Genomic DNA, 12,552 nt, shown 5'->3' with positions numbered 1-12,552 from the left:
ACTTCATCATTGCAAAAGGTTAAAAGATAATAAATCGCCAACAAGGAGACAAAATATGTCAAAGTGTAACATGAGTATCAAAATAAGAGGTCACGAAACTAACCTTAAAAGCCTAGATTTATGAAGCAAGATATTTAGCAAAAGCCAAGAGATTTGACATATGCAAGTTTATGCTTTAATTTTTTCTATTGTTTGATAAGGTGAGATATTGTCTCTATCATTTGTAATTTTTTTTAAACAACTCTTTATGTAGGCTTGAATAATGGTAGACACTATTTTACCCTAAATGGGTAGGGCTTTTAATGAGGTGCCATTATCTGTTCTGGTTCAGTTTTAGCAAGGTCACATCTTGAAAAGTATTGGTGAAATCTTTTTAGTAATTGTTGGACTTCCACTGGAAAATCTTTGTCGCCCAACAGTATAATACATTGCAGGACTTCCACTGGAAGATCATTGTCTCCCTTTAGGGTAATACATTTTTGGAAGTCCACTAGAAGATCCTTTCCTCCCTATGGGGTAATACATTGTTCGACTTCCATTGAAAGATCCTTGTTTCCATACAGGTTAATACATTGCTAGACTTTCACTTGGATATCCTTACTTCTCTATAGGGAAATACATTTTGGATTTCCACTAGAATTTACTTGCCACCCTACGGGATAATACATTACTGGACAACCAGTAGAAGATCCTTCCCACCCCACGAGGTGATCCAATATGTTGGACATTCAATCAAGGATCCTTCCCACCCCACATGGTGATTAAATAAGATGGACCTTCTTTGAAGGGGCCTTTTCATCACACGAGGTGATTAATGGTGTTGGAATTTCACAAAAGGATCATTGACATTGTAAGAGGTGATTACATCGCTGGACAATCATAGAGGAACCCTATATGTATTATTAGGTTGCTAATTCAACACCAATACATTGAATAATATAAATAACACCACACTAAGAAGTTGATAAAAAACAATATAAGACGTGAACATAGTCATTAAAGATAAGCCCCTTAAAGGCAATGTTACGAAATATCCTACAAAGAGCGAAAGTATGAATAATATACTGAACTAAAGTCTCGCCTAACGTACTCAACTAAAGTCTCTCCTAACGGAGTCAACTAAATTTTATCTAGAGGGACTCAACTTAAAGTCTCCCCTAAAGGACTTAACTAAATTCTCATCAGAGGGACTCAACTTAAAGTCTCGTTAAAGTGACTCAACTTAAAGTCTGACAAGAGGCACTCAACTTAAAGTTTTTCCCGAGGAACTCAACTAAAGTCTTGCCTAAGGGACCAAACCAAAGTTTCTCCATATGGAATCAACTAAAATGTCGCTTGGGGGGATTAACTAAAGTATGTATGAGAAACTCAACTAAAGCCTCACCAGACGGACTCAACTTAAATATTCCCCTAAGGGACTAAACTAAAGTCTCTATAGAGGGACTCAAATTAAAGTCTCTCTTGAGGGACTCGACTTAAAGTCTCGTTAGAGGGACTCAACTTAAAATATTTCCTGACAGTCTTAACTAATGTCTCGCGTGAGTGAATTAACAAATTTCTTTCCAGAGGGACTAAACTTAAATTCGCACCTAAGGGACTCAACTAAAGTATCACCAAAGAGAATCAACTTAAAGTATCTCCAGAGGGACTCAACATAAATTATATCCTGAGGAGCTCAACTAAAGTCTTACATGATGGACTCAATTAAAATCTCTCCAAAGGGACTCAACTTAAAGTATCTCATGGGGGACTCAACTAAAGTATCACCTGAAAGACTCAACTAAAGTCTCTCTAGATGGACTAAAATTAAAGTCTCCCAAGAGGGACACAACTAAATTCTCGCTAGAGGGAATTAACTAATTCTCGCCTAAGCGATTCATCTAAAGTCGCTAGAGGGACTCAACTTAAAGTCTACCATCATGGACTCAACTAAAGTATTTCCAGAGGGAATAAACTTAAAGTCTCACCATAGAAACTCAAATTAAAGTCTTATCAAGCATACTCAACTTAAAGGCTTACTTGAGGGGTTATAATAAGTGGTATTTAAACCTCTTATTGTGTGTCTTTTAGTGTTGTTTGGTATGGTTTTATGTTTTCAACTAATAAGGAATGCCAAGAGTCAAAGTGGAACGAAAAGAATAGCATCCTTGGCCATTTTCAAATAAACAACCCCTATTAGAGTAGAACTTGTGATAGAAACCCGAAACGTCTTCCAAGACTCTGGTAAAGACAGTAATAAAAATAGTTGTAAGACCCCAATTTTAACCCTAAGATCCCTCATGCTATTCTCATCATATGCATTAGCATTGGGATCACACCTTGGCATCCTTGTCACCCCTCATTCATTCAGTTTGCATTGGGAGAGATCAACAAGCACCATGTGACTGTATCATACTTTGTTTTTCTTTATTTACTAACCAAAATACCAAAAATATTTCATTTGTATAGTTTAACTCTTTTGTAGGTAGTGCACATGCTCACATATGCTCTATCAAGCTCATATCTAAGGTTTAAGACCCTAATTGCAATGAGCTCAATCAAGAATTGGTCCACACTAGCTCTAAGTTTCATATATGGATCCCCCATGATATTCACATGTTATTTTGATCAAGAAATCATCAAGAGTTTGGAGTTGGTTTGCCTTGGAAACCCTGATTCATCTGGGTATCTTGTGTGACTTCTTCAACAAGTTTCTTTAATATTTGATCAAATATTTCGAGAGATACTTAACATTTAATTATCTTATGCATATATTTAATTATCTTAGAGAGAAAGCATTTGAGATGGGTCAATCTCTAAAAAAATACCTCAAAATTAGACATACACACAGAAATGGAATTGTTACACACCAAAATAGCAGAACTCCAAGCAATGAATGCAGATGAAAATACAATGAAATTTGCATTGAAAGATTACGGAATGGAAAGGTTAGTCAAAATATTCTTATATCTTGAGTGGTTATGAGGTTACATATCTAAAATATATTTTTTGTGATTTGAAAAATTAGAGCAAATTTGCATGGATGGCCAAACACATATGTATTCACAAAAGCAATGGGGGAGATGCTTTTAATGCATCATAAAGATAATGTACCATTGATCATTATACGCCCTACCATGGTAACGAGTACTATCAAAGATCCCTTTCCTGGTTGGATAGAAGGTTTAAGGTATGGTCACACTTACTCACAAATATTAAAATATTATTTTGATAAGGAGAAACTTGAATTAATGAGCAGTACAAGGTTTAATCAACCCTTAATATAAAAATGATGAAAGATATATGAAGATTCTATCCATTGTACTTTTTATTTGTTTTTGATTAAGTGTTAATCACAACCCTTCAAATTTATTTCTCTCTTTTTAAAATAATTCAATAGCATTTTTTTGTTGACTAGGATTTGACGGGAGAAATTTTCACGGGAGAGACTTTGCTCCCATTTTACGCGGATCACTAATATTTCATGTGGATTGATGATTTGATAATGTTTTGATCATTGTTACTTTATAAATGAATGACAAAGATTCACTCCTTAATTTTTTTATCAAATTGATCATAGAAAAGTTACTTTACCCCTCGATTTTCAATAAAAACCGAATTAATAGGTCATAAAAAAATAAAATAAAAAATTAAAAGGTAATAAACTACCGTTGTTGGGATTCGAAGAAGTGTCCTCTAAATACTTCACCCCTCAGTTTTAAGAAAAGCCGAGGTAATAAGTCATAAAAGAAAATTAAAAAATTAAAAGGTGATAAAATATAGTTGCTGAGATTCGAAGACATGTCCTTTAAATACTTTATATATCAGTTTTCAGCAAAACAAAGGTAATATGTCATAAAAAAATAAAAATGTGTTAAAATGTAATTGTTTAGATTCGAATGTGTGTCCTCTAAATACTTTACCCCTCAGTTTTAAGTTAAACCGAGGGAATATATGATATTTTAAAATAAATAAAAAATATACTTTCAAATCATTAGGTTGAACAACTTGTATCCATCGATCGAATGATCCAATTAGAAAATATTTGACTCGACTTGTCATCAAGTTTCCTTCTCAACTGATCAGACACAAGTCTATGTGCTATAGATCCAAATACTTTCAGATGACTTAAGTTAGGCTTGACACCAGACCAACATTCTTCTGGTGTGATTCCTTCAAGATTTTTTGTCGGACATCTGTTCAAAATATATGTTGCAATCGACACAACTTATCCCCATACTTCTTTGGATTGATGTTTTTCTTTCAACATAGTTCTCACTGTATTCATAATGGTTATATTCTTTCTTTCAGCAATTCCATTTTGTTGTGGAGTGTAAGGTGACACCACCTCATACACAATCCCTTCTTTCTAACATAATGTGTTGCAGTCTTTCGACACATGAATCCACAGTCCTCATAATCTTGAGTTTTCGACCTCTTTGTCTTTCGACCAAGATTTAAAATTGGCAAATACCTCTATCACTTCAATTTTCTTCTTGATCAGGTAAGTCCACAGTTTTCGACTAAAATCATCTATAAATGTGACAAAGTATATGTTACCTCCAAAAGAATTCACCTGGATAAAACCACATACATCATAGTATATGATTTCAAGGATTACCTTCGACTTACTTCCTACATCCTTGCTAAGGTTGTTCTTGTAAATATTGATATCATTTTTGGTGTCAAGATAACATTATTAAATATTTGTTTCTTAATCTTTGTATCATTGTTTGGTAACAAATTGTTTAATTTGTGTTTACAGAACTATTGACAGTGTGATATATAGCTATGGTATAGGGAAACTGAAATCTTTCGTTGGTAATCCCAAGACAATTATAGATGTTGTAAGTGTATTCGAAGTATTTAGATTTTTTTATATTAACATGGTTATATATATATATATATATATATATATATATATATATATATATATATATATATATATATATATATATATATATATATATATATATATATATATATATATATATATATATATATATATATATATATATATATTATATATATATATATATATATATATATATATATATATATATATATATATATATATATATATATATATATATATATATATATAGGGCCGGCCCAAAACATTTAGAGACCCTGATCTAATCTTTCATGTTCAACTCTAATAAAAAAAATTGAAAAAAATTATTTAAAAATAGTGACTATTCTCTTTGTTCTAGAGTTTGCATAGGTTAAATTATATAATATTTTAGTTTTGAACAAGATTTTAGAATGGTAGAATCAAATTCAGATCATGACCATCAAAATATTAATATAGTACCACCAGGCCACTACATAAACATTAAACATGTATTTAATAAACAACCTATATAATAAATATTTAATGTATTTTTAATATTTGAGGCCCCCAAATTTTTGAGGCCCTGTGCGGTGGCACACTTCGCACATCCACATGGCCGGCCCTATATATATATATATATATATATATATATATATATATATATATATATATATATATATATATATATATATATATATATATATATATATATATATATATATATATATAATATATATATATATATATATATATATATATATATATATAATCAAGATTAAATTACACTAAGGTGTCAAACTTAGTAACATGACAAATCTGATAATTCTTTACCGTATAATCGTATAACAAAATTCATATTTAAGGTATAATCGTATAACAAAATTTATAGTTAGATTTAAAACAATTATCAATTGATCATGTCTATAAAGTTTAACATCAATCGAAAACTATTTGACATATCAACGAGATGTATAAAACTAATGTCTTACAAAACTTCATGAAAATCGTTATATCTCGATTAAGCTAGTTAAAAGAACCGATCCAATTTTAATAACATTGATAAATAATGTAATCCTATATTATTAATTTTCATTCCCACTATTATTCATTCTAAATAACATAAACACAAATTCTAACAAGGACGTCCTAGTGTCCACATTTTAAACATAATTTGCATCTACCTATCCTTCCAAATCACATTTCTTTGAGATTCCTGTATGTACTTCAAAACACTCTACAATGAACTATCAAATACTTTATTACCCACTTCAAAGCATTTATTTAACCTCAATCTAGATTTTCTAGAATATGACTTACTAAGCTAGTTATTAGAATTAACACTTTATATTGTACAGACTTTCCACCTTAGCTTACACTACTACACCTTCTTGTATATATAAACCATATTGTAACTCATTATTAATCATTGAATGGAACAATATTTTTCCTTTCATTCGTCTTCTTGAATGTAACTACCTTCTTCTTCTCCTTCTTGATGCATAACTAACTGTTTTCATCTTCCATTCATGATGAACACATGTTCCATTGATATGGTATCAGAGCTATCTCAGCTATGGTAGCCATTGTTCTTCCCTTTTCTTCCTTCTTGTTTCCTTATCTCTGCAACAATGGCTGCACAGAGTTTTACGGATTCCGCTACCAACTCTGCTAATCCTTATTACATGCATCCGAACGAGAATCCGGCTCTTGTTCTCGTTTCTTCACCGCTTGATGACAAAAATTACCACACCTGGTCTCGTTCAATGCAAATCGCGTTGATCTCCAAGAACAAGGACAAATTCATCGACGATACTCTTCCCAAACCCCCTGTTTCAGACGTTCTTTATGCGTCGTGGATCCGTTGCAACACGATGGTTCTTGCGTGGATACAACGCTCAATCTCTGCACCAATTGCACGATCGATTCTATGGATTGACACAACTGCGGGTGTGTGGAAGAATCTGCAGGTTCGATTTTCTCATAGTGATATTTTCCGCATATCTGACATTCAAGAAGATCGTTACATGTTCCGTCAAGGTACCTTAGATGTATCCAATTATTTTACTCATTTGAAAGTTCTGTGGGATGAATTGGAAACTTATCGTCCAATTCCATCTTGTTCCTGTTCAATTCCATGTTCTTGTGGTGCTTCTGGATCGATTCGCTGTTATAGGGATCAAGACTATGTGATTCGATTCCTTAAGGGTTTGAATGAGAAATTCACTCATTCCAAGAGCCAAATCATGATGATGAATCCGTTACCTGATATTGATAAAACCTTTTCTCTGGTAATTCAGCAAGAAAGAGAAATGAATCATGCTAATTTTGTAGTTCTTCCTAGTGTTAGCAATAATGAAGAGAGTATAGACTTGAGTGTATTCATGATGCTCAGCCAAACAAATTCAATTCATATAGAGGAAAATATCAGGGTGCAGCTGGTTCAAGAGGTCAAAATCGTGTCTGTACTCACCGTGGGAGAAATAACCATACCATTGATACTTGTTTCATCAAGCATGGGTATCCACCAGGCTTCAAACAGAAGATCAAAGGCAATGGGTTCAGTTCTCAACAGTCTGCAACAGCCAACACTGCATCAGAGACACCTGCATCAGATTCAAGTTCCACCAATTCCTCTTATGGCTTGACTTAAGAGCAATACAACAATATTTTGGCACTGCTTCAACATTCAAAACCTGTTTCCACAGCCAATTCAGTGTTTACATCTCCTCTTGTGCTAAATTCTTTGTCTTCCAATGACAATGGTAAGCCTCATTATTTGTGGATCCTTGATACAAGAGCTACAGATCATATATCCTTTAATCTTTCAGCCTTTACTAGTTATCACAATATTGTTCATATATCTGTCACTTTACCCAATGGTTCTCAATTGTCTGCTTCAATTTCTGGTTCTGTCAAACTTACACCATCTCTAACACTGCACAATGTCCTTTACATTCCTTCTTTCAATGTCAATCTTATCTCTATAGCAAAATTGTCTCAAAGCAACAATTGTTTTGTTCAGTTCACTGCTAACTCTTGTTCTATTATGCAGAACCCTTCCATGGAAACGATTGGTATAGCTGACTTGCAATATGGCTTATATGTCCTTCATTCAAATATGTTTCCTCCTTCTTGTAATTCTGTATCTACTGATGGTGATATATGGCATATAAGGCTAGGCCATCCATCTAGTACAGGTTTACAAACCATAGCAAAGATATTTCCTTTTATTTCTTGTAATGACAATGTTTCCCCTTGTGATTCTTGTCACTTTGCCAAACAAAGAAAACTTCCCTTTCCTGATAGTATTACTTGCACTAATGATGTTTTTAACATTCTTCATGCTGATTTATGGGGTCCCTTTTCTACAATCTCTATGTTAGGACACAAATACTTTCTCACTCTAGTTGATGATCATTCTAGGTTCACATGGGTGATATTTCTTAAAACCAAAGCTGAAACTAGAGATAGCCTTATAAACTTTGTAGCTTATATTGAGAAACAATTTAATAAACATGTAAAATGCTTGAGGTCTGATAATGGTGCAGAGTTTCTAGCCTTACACACTTTCTTATCTGCTAAGGGCATTCTACATCAAAAATCATGTGTTGAAACCCCTCAACAAAATGGGATTGTTGAGAGGAAACATCAACATATCCTTAATGTAGCTAGGGCCCTACACTTTCAATCCAATGTGCCTTTAACAATGTGGAATTTTTGTGTGCAGCAAGCTATCCATATTATTAACAGACTTCCTACCCCTTTGCTTAAACTAAAATGCCCTTATGAAATTCTATACCAAGAGCATCCCCCCTTATTCACCTTAAAGTGTTTGGATGTCTAAGCTATGCTTCATCTCTTATGGCCCATAGGACCAAGTTTGACCCTAGGGCACGCAAGGCTATTTTTATAGGCTATAAAGAGGGAACTAAAGGCTATATCCTTTATGACTTGACTCATCACAGTATATTTGTCTCAAGACATGTGATATTTTATGAAAACACCTTTCCTTTCAAATCTCAAATTCATTCCCAAGACAGCCAAAGTTCTGCCCCCACTGACAGTACAAATCCTGCCCTTCCTTTATGTGATGATACAACCCCCATTGAACCATCAGATAATAAACTGCCTGAACTGCAACCATCAGACAATAACCTTCATGCACTGCAACCATCAGACAATAACCTGCCTGCACTACAACCATCAGATAATACCTTGTCCAATGTCCCTCATACTCTCAACTCAGGCTCTCCTTCCGATCTCCTCATTAATGATAATCTCAGCCCAAGCTCTTCTGTCCACAACTCTCCACCATCCCCTTTATCCATCAGTCCTACTCATCCTTCTGTGAATATTAATGATGATCAGCCTCCTATAAGACATTCTACTAAAGCCTATAATCCTCCCTCATATCTTGCTGATTATCATTGTTTTTCTACTTCTGCAAATCCTTCCTCTTCTAAAGTTACTTATCCTCTGTCTTCAATTCTGTCTTATAGCAATTGCTCCCCATATTTCCATCATTTTTGTTGCTCGATTTCCTCTAACCCTGAACCATCTAGTTTTCTACAGGCTAACAAATTTGAATGTTGGAAGCATGCTATGAATGTTGAATTGCAGGCTCTTGATGATAACCATACTTGGACATTAGTGGATCTTCCACCTGGTAAGGTACCAATTGGATGCAGATGGGTCTATAAGGTGAAATATAAGGCAGATGGATCCATAGGAAGATATAAAGCAAGGCTTGTGGCAAAGGGTTATACACAGATGGAGGGAGTAGACTATTTTGATACCTTTTCTCCTGTAGCTGAGATAACCACAGTTCGAGTTCTTTTGTCTATAGCTTCAATCAAAGGTTGGCACCTAGAGCAATTAGATGTTAATAATGCATTTTTGCATGGAGATTTACATGAAGAAGTGTATATGACATTACCTCCTGGCCTAGTTACTTCTAATCCCTCACAGGTCTGCAAACTTCACAAATCTTTATATGGTTTGAAGCAGGCTAGTAGGCAATGGTATGCTAAACTTTCTTATTTTTTGATCTCTCTTGGTTATTCACAATCTCAAGTTGATTGCTCTCTGTATGTTAAATCCATCTCCACCAGTTTCACAACTTTACTAGTGTATGTGGATGACATAGTTCTAGCTGGTAATTCCCCTGATGAAATTAACTTTGTTAAGCATCTTTTGGATCAACAGTTTAGCATCAAAGATTTAGGAAAGCTGAGATATTTTTTGGGCTTTGAGATTGCTAGGTCAACTAAAGGTATTTTCATGAACCAAAGGAAATACACACTCCATCTGATTGAAGACACAGGTTATTTGGCAGCCAAACCATCATCCATACCATTTGATCCCAATCTGAAATTGTCTGCTTCAGTTGGCCAACCTATTGTTGATCCATCATCTTACAGGAGACTCATTGGTCGACTAATCTATCTTACTAATAACAGGCCTGATATATCTTATGTTGTACAACATTTGAGTCAGTATGTTGCAAAGCCTCTTGCCCCTCATTACCAAGCTGCCACTAGAATCCTAAGATACTTTAAATCTGCACCTGCTAAGGGAGTTTTCTTTTCTGTTGCTAGTTCTCTCAAACTATATGGTTTTGCAAGTTCAGATTGGGCCAGATGTCCAGAAACTCGAAAATCCATTACAGGTTTTTGTGTTATCTTTGGATCCTCACTCATTTGCTGGAAATCTAAGAAACAAAACACTATTTCTCGTTCTTCCACTGAAGCCGAATACAGAGCATTGGTATCCTTATCTTGTGAACTGCAATGGCTTCAATTTCTTTTTCGTGATTTCCTCAGGCTGCTTCTGTTTACTGTGATAGCAAATCCGCAGTGTATCTTGCTCACAATCCTACATTTCATGAAAGGAGTAAGCACATTGAGTTGGACTGTCATGTCATTAGAGAAAAGATTATGTCCAAACTCATTCACTTGATGCCTATCTCTACTAAAGAACAACTGGAAGATGTGTTCACTAAGCCTTTACATTCTCCACTTTTCACTTCTCTTCTATCCAAGATTGGTCTTTGTAATATCCAAAGTCCACCTTGAGGGGGGATATTAGAATTAACACTTTATATTGTACAGACTTTCCACCTTAGCTTACACTACTACACCTTCTTGTATATATAAACCATATTGTAACTCATTATTAATCATTGAATGGAATAGTATTTTTCCTTTCCTTCTTCTTCTTGAATGTAACTACCTTCTTCTTCTCCTTCTTGATGCATAACTAACTGTTTTCATCTTTCATTCATGATGAACACATGTTCCATTGATACTAGTATCACATGCTAAGTCTAATCTACTACAAACTATACCCTACTTGATACTTCCAAAAACACCTTTTTTATTTTTTAAAAGTGAATAAAATATGTATCCTTATATCTGATGTATGTCAGTACACTATTATTAATGAAGTCACTTTAACGAGACATTCTTATCATTTATTTAAATTGTATTATTTATGTGTTTTTTAAACTTAATTTGAATATTGATATGCAGATTCCTGCAAACATCGTAATCAATTGTGTGATTACAACTATTTTTACCCATTCAAATCAGTCTCCTAAATATTTCATCTACCATATTTCTTCATCATTAAGAAATCCTCTCAAATATTGTGATATGCGCAATATTTGCTATCATTATTTCATTAAAACCCCTTGCATAAATCAAAATAGAAAGCTAATTATCATTTCAAATCCAACTCTGGTGAATAGCTTTGCTGCTTTTAACATTTATATTAAAGTCGCACATGTCTTTCCACTGAAGGTATGTTAAATAAATTTCATTGATTGTATTTATATTGAAATTATTAATCATTTTTACATGTTTGACACATTTTCTAGGTCTTAAATTTGGTGAACAAAATATGTCACCATAGCTTCCAAGATGTTTATGATAAGAAAAGTAAAAAAATTAGAATGATGCATCGATTGGCGACACTATACAAACCATATGTTTATTTTAAGTCCGTGTAAGTAATTTCATATTGACTTTGATTATTAGAAAATTTAATTTTGTTTTTTATAATCTTGAAAGATTCTAATTATTTTTCATATCAGGTTTGATGATACCAACACAAAAATTTTGAGGATGGCAACAAAGGGTGATCCTAAGATGGATGATGTAGAATTTAACTTTGACCCCAATAGCTTTGATTGGACAGACTATATGATGAATATACACATTCTTGGCCTCGTCAAGTATCAAATTAAAAAGTCTACATAATAGTTGGTTGCGTCCCTTATTACTTTAGAACTCGTCGTGTTTGGATAAAACTAGTGTATGTGTCCGTTGAAATTATGTGTGTGAATTGAATAAATCACACAAATCTTGATTGTGTGTGAGTGTTGAAATAATGGGTGTGTATTGAATATTTTTGTGTTGAGAAAAATAAGTATGAGTTATAAGTGTTGAGAAACAAATTTGAGATAATCCACATACATATCACCTAAAGATTTTGGATGAATACGTGGTGTATATCTTACAAAGCGTTTTTCTCATAAAGAGAGAATCCAACAAATAAAAAATGCTTCTTCATGTTGACCTTCCAAATTGATGACCCATCAATTTGGACTATAGTAACTGTATTGTTCTTTTCAAATATTATGAACTATAGTAATTGTATTGTTCTTTTCAAATATTATGATTCCTATATTTTAAATCCAATTACACCTTGTAGTAAGTTTAAAAATAGATATATAAGAG

The 12,552-nt window shown here is 33.5% G+C and overlaps 1 pseudogene; it reads left to right on the top strand.

Moving 5' to 3' along the window:
• Window positions 1-2,744: 2,744 nt before the first annotated feature.
• Window positions 2,745-12,072, top strand: LOC127103561 (probable fatty acyl-CoA reductase 4; annotated as a pseudogene).
• Window positions 12,073-12,552: the final 480 nt, after the last annotated feature.

This window comes from Lathyrus oleraceus, chromosome 7 (assembly GCF_024323335.1).
Source record: "Lathyrus oleraceus cultivar Zhongwan6 chromosome 7, CAAS_Psat_ZW6_1.0, whole genome shotgun sequence".
NCBI lineage: Eukaryota > Viridiplantae > Streptophyta > Magnoliopsida > Fabales > Fabaceae > Lathyrus > Lathyrus oleraceus.
This window is presented reverse-complemented; position numbering and strand designations above follow the sequence as displayed.